The following is a 5,878-nucleotide window of genomic DNA, read 5'->3' as shown; positions in this document are numbered from 1 at the left end:
CTTCTAAAGCTCCTTGGCTTGGAAGGGTCATACATCATCTCCTTGCAAGGCCCACTGGTGAACTCATCACATGACTCTTCAGATGCAAGGAATGCTGAGAAATGCAGTCCCAGGATGGAAAGGTGTGGCAACCACCCTTTGAGATGATCTCCAATGATGCCCACCTCTTGGTATTCACCCCTGGCATAGTCCCCGGCCTCACACTGAGTTGTGGCTAGCCTGTGTGGCCACTAGAATACTGTGGAAGTAACAATGTCTGACTCCCAAAGCTAGGTTGTTAAGATATTACAGCTTCCACTGTGCTCTTTTGGATCGATTGCTCTAGGGGGAAGCTGGCCACCATGTTGTGAGGACACTCAATGAACCAAGAGGTCTACACGGGGAAGAACTGAAGCCTCCTGACAGTAGCTAGCCATCCAACTTGTCTGGCATCCAACTTGCTAGCCATGTGAGTGAGCCATCTTGGAAGTAAATCCTCCAACTAGTTGACACTTTATTTATTTAGTTAGTTTTGGCCGTGCCTCGAGGCATGCGGGGTCTTAGTTCCCTGACCAGGGATTGAACCTGGACCACCGCGGTGATAGTGCCAAGTCTTAACCACTGGACCACCAAGGAATTCCCAAGTTGAGCCTTTAGATATGACTACAGCCCTGGCTGATAGTTCAACCCCAACTTTAGGAAAGATCCCAAGTCAGAACACCTAGCTAAGCTGCCTGTAGGTTCCTGACTGACAGAAATTATGAGATAATGTTTATTTTTAATGATAATGTTTAATGTATTGTTATTATTTTAAGTCACTAAATTATGGGGTAATATGTTACACAGCAATAGGTAACTGCTAAAGGAGAAGTATGACTTTTGGAGAATAATTGATCCCACAATCTGCAAGCCCTGTCTGTTCCTCCTAAACGTTTCACAAATCCATCCCCCTTCCCCTATAGATTGTACCTCCACCATATTTCTCTTTTGAACGGCTACACCTGCCCTGTCACTGATCTCCCTTTGTAGAAGATGTCTGTCATGTCTTTTTATTTTTTGTGGGTTTTTTTTTTCTTTTTTGGCTTTCCAACATCCAATTATTTCTTTTGGGAGGGGGGACTTCATTCCTTGTAGCAGTGTCCACCGTGGTGGCTGTGACCTCCTAGCCAAATTGCCCCTAATGCTCAGCCTCTGGAAACTTCTGCCTATTTTTTTCCAAGATGGAGATTCCAGACTGACACAGATGCTGGGAAACCTCTGGTGTCTACAAGATTCCTCCGGGTTTTTTTGGTCCGACACTTTGCACGTATGATATCTTTTAATAAAAAAAAAACCAACCCAAGCAGAGAAGGTAAGAGAAAGGGGGGCTCAAAAGTGAAGGGTGCAAGCTAGAGAAGCACATGAACACCCACAGAGGCCTTTGTAGCAACTAGGTCATAATAATAACAACAGCTCGCCCTTAACAATTTAAAAGGGTTTTCACCTATAATTCTCACAGCACCTCTGGGAAGGGCCTTATTATCCCAGTTTTGCTGTGAGAACTCTCCAAATACAGGTCCATTTCCACAGAGTCAGCCATGCTTCTCTGGTCCTGCTTTAAATATCTCCTATTTTCCCACCTCTTTAAATTTACACGGCTCCAAGTGTTACTGCCTTGATATCTGTGTAGTTTAGGACAGAAAAAAAGATGCCTCTGCTTCAGAGCATTAACTTGCAATGTTTCAGTAGATAGGTCTTTGGTAGGATTGAAAGGGCCCTTGGAAGGATTTCCCCCTTTCCCTTGTAATCGACATTAGATTATGATGGTGTTTCTCGTCATCATTTGCTATCCTGCGTGTTGTATTACCCGGTGATGCTATCTGTACTCCTCAGGTCCACTTCCTTAGCGGTTAGCTCCCCTTGTCAGCTGCCTTCTTTCTGGGGCACATTTGCCTCTTCTCCAGACAAGATTCCCTTTTTGCTTAAGACAATTTCTGTTGCTTTCAACCTACAACCCTGGCTGGTACATCTGCCTCCGCCATTGCCTCACATAACCCACTGTCCACCCATTAGCCATTCCTTCACTGACTTAATAAATGTTTACTGAGTGCCTACTATGTGCCGAACACTGTTCTAGAAGCTGAAGTATAGCTGCGAAAAAAGTGGAGAAAAACCCTTGTGAAATGGAGCAGGACCTTCCCCCCACCCCATGTCCTCAGCCTGCCTTTTGTCTGTAGAAAAACTTTAGCCAAAGAATAAGCCTAATAAGAGAAGTGAGAAAAATGTAGAAGCAAAGGAAAACAGTTCAACAAGACCAAATAATAATAGTTTAGTCATTAAAGTCAAATAACAGTTCAGTCCTTCCTAAAGGAGGAACCTTTAGTTCCTTCTCAAGGGCTATAGATACTATCCTGAGCCATGTCCTTTGAGCTGTTTTGCAGATACTGAAACCACCAGGTGAAAGAAGTTAACTACATGATGACCAGACTGTAGCCATGACATAAGCTGCCAGGATTCTGAGAACTGGCCTCAAGGAAATGGGAACAAACCCACCGTGGAACTGAAGACGAACTGTGCTTAAAACAATCCAGATGACACGGATCAGACCACCGCAGGACCAATTTCAAGATGACTGTGCTGTTTCTGCATGTAGCCCTCTCCTGCCTATACCCCCCGAAACTCCCCTCTAAAAGCTCTTGCCCATTGATTGTCAGTGGGGAGTTGGCCTTTGGACACGAGTCTGCCCTCTCCCCTGGGATGCCAGCCTCCAAAACTTTCCTTTCCACCAACCTTGGCTTTCGAGTGCTGAGCAGCCGGACCCCACTTTCGGTCACACTTGCTCTGGTGAGCTTACGTTTTTATCAGGAGAGACAGACAGTAAACAAAATGAGCAGTCAATGTATCAAATGGGAGCGCTTCTCAAAGTTCAGTATGCCTGCGGATGGACTGGGGATCTTGTTCCAATGCAAGCTCTGAGTCAGTAGGTCTGGGTGGAGCCTAACAGTCTGTGTGTGTGTTTTTTGTGTGTGTGTGTGTGGTACGCGGGCCTCTCACTGTTGTGGCCTCTCCCGTTGCGGAGCACAGGCTCCGGACGCGCAGGCTCAGCGGCCATGGCTTACAGGCCCAGCCGCTCCATGGCATGCGGGATCCTCCCGGACCAGGGCACGAACCCGTGTCCCCTGCATCGGCAGGCGGACTCCCAACCACTGCGCCACCAGGGAAGCCCCAGTCTGTGTTATTAACAAGAGCCCAGGTGATACTGATGCTGCTGGTCGTTGAAGCACACTTTGAGTAGGGAAGGATGAGACTCACAAGTTCTGTAAAGAAAAGTAAAGCAGGGAAAGGGGGTGCAGTGTGCTGGGAGATGATGGTGGGGCTTGTGGTCACAAATCAGGTGTCAGAAGGGGACAGTGAGTATGGACTCGATGGAGGTGACGGGGGTGCCATGGGGATGTCTGAGGGAAGGGCATTCCAGCCAGCAGGAACAGCCAGTGCAAAGGCCCTGAGGCTGATGTGTGCCTGACTGGTTAGTGGACTAGCAAGGAGGCCAGTGTGGCCACGGTGGAGTGAGCGAGGGGGACAGAGGTAAGAGGGGAGTCACGGGGCAGGAGGGGGCATCTATGATCGTGTAGAGAGTTGCAGACTATTCTTAGGACTACAAGTTGAGCCACAGGAGGGTTCTTAGGATGACATGTGCTCATTTAAGTTTTAAAAGGACTCCTCTGGTCCCTGGGGGGAGAACAGTTTGCAAGGGAACAGGAATGGAAGCTGAGAAAAATGGGAGGAGGAGGTGACTGCAATTGTCCAGGTAGGAGATGATGGTAGCTTGGATCAGGGAAGCAGCATGGACTGGTGAGAGGGGGCTGGGTTCTGGGTAAACTTGGGACATTGAACCAACTGGATTAGCCAACAGATCTGGGGAGAGAAATCAAGGATGACTCTAGGTTTTTTAGTATGAGTGTAAGGCTGCAGGAACAATGCACAGGGGCGAGGAATAAGATTAGTAACCCATCTCAAACATTTTGAGGGGCCTGATTAGACCTCCCCGGTAGATGCAGGGAGGAAGGTCTGGGAGAGAGAGAGTTGTCTGGGCAGGAGAGAGAAACACAGGACGCATCTGGTACACAGGTATTCAGAGCCAGGAGACTAGATGAGATTACAGAGCAGATGGATGGAGACAAAGAAGATCAAGCCCAGGGGCTCTCTTCAAAAGGCAAATCTGATAAGGGAAAAGAATCTGAAAAAGTATATATATATATATATACACACACACACACACACACACACACACAGACACACATATATACATAGAAAATATGTATAACTGAATCACTGTGCTGTACACCTGAAACTAACACAACATTGTAAATCAACTATACTTAATTTTTTTTAATATTTTTTAAAAAAAAGACAAATCTAGGAGTTCCCTGGCAGTCCAGTGGTTACAATTCAGTGCTTTCACTGTCGGAGCCCGGGTTCGATCCCTGGTCGAGGAGCTAAGATCCCACAAGCCGCGCAACATGGCCAAGGAAATAAGACAAATCTGATGATTGGTAAGATTAAAAACAAATCACCACAAGAAGATACCCACGAACAAAGGACTGATTCAATAAATTAAAGGTCTTCTTCATACAGATGGCTAACAAACACATGAAAGGATGCTCAACATCACTAATCATTAGAGAAATGTCAATCAGAACTGCAGTGAGGTATCATCTCACACTGATCAGAATGGCCATCATCAAAAAATCTACAAACAATAAATGCTGGAGAGGGCGTGGAGAAAAGGGAACCGTCATGCACTGTTGGTAGGAATGTAAATTGATACAGCCACTATGGAGAACAATATGGAGGTTCCTTAAAAAACTAAAAATAGAACTATCATATACCCCAGCAATCCCACTACTGGGCATATATCCAGAGAAAACCATAATTCAAAAAGACACACGCCCCCCAATGTTCATAGCAGCACTATTTACAATAGCCAGGACATGGAAGCAACCTAAATGTCCATCAGCAGAGGAATGGATAAAGAAGATGTGGTACATATATACAATGGAATATTACTCAGCCATAAAAAGGAACGAAATTGGGTCATTTGTAGAGACGTGGATGGACCTAGAGACTGCCATACAGAGTGAAGGCAGACAGAGAAAAACAAATACCGTATATTAACGCATATATGTGGAATCTAGAAAAATGGTATAGATGATCTTATTTGCAAAGCAGAAATAGAGACACAGACATAGAGAACAAATGTATGGATACCAAGGGTGGAAGGGGGAGGGTGGGAGGAATTGGGAGATTGGAATTGACACATATACACTGTTGATACTATGTAAAAAATAGATAACTAATGAGAACATACTGTATAGTACAGGGATCTCTACTTATGCTCTGTGGTGACCTAACTGGGAAGGAAATCCAAAAAAGAGGGGATATATATATATATGTATGTATAGCTGATTCATTTTACCGTGCAGTAGAAACTAACACAACATTGTAAAGCAACTATACTCCAATAAAAATTAATTTTTAAAAATAAATTAATTAATTAATTAAGGGTCTTCTATAGAATGGAATGCTATGCAACCCCAAAAAAGTGGAGGGGTGAGGGGCAGCCTTCTTTCAAGATTGGCTGGCATGCATCCTTGCCTGTTTTTTCCTCCCTTGCTCCATCCAGCTTCTTGGAATGGGAATTCAGTGCTAGCTGAAGCTGTACTTTGGACCTTGAAGACAGGAGTGGCCCAGCCCAGGGATGGCTGAGGTGTGAGCTGGAAGGAGGAGGTCTCTGGAGACCTCGTGGTCCACAACCCCCCTACCCACCCTGTATGCCAACCTCCAGACTGTCAGGGAGACTGAATGGTTGTCTGGGTACAGAATGGTTGTAAGCGTGTGGTTGTCTAGCCTCACGATCATG

Source organism: Phocoena phocoena, chromosome 3, assembly GCF_963924675.1.
Source record: "Phocoena phocoena chromosome 3, mPhoPho1.1, whole genome shotgun sequence".
NCBI classification, from domain to species: Eukaryota; Metazoa; Chordata; class Mammalia; order Artiodactyla; family Phocoenidae; genus Phocoena; species Phocoena phocoena.
The sequence above is the reverse complement of the archived record's forward strand: the minus strand, read 5'-3'. Positions refer to the sequence as shown.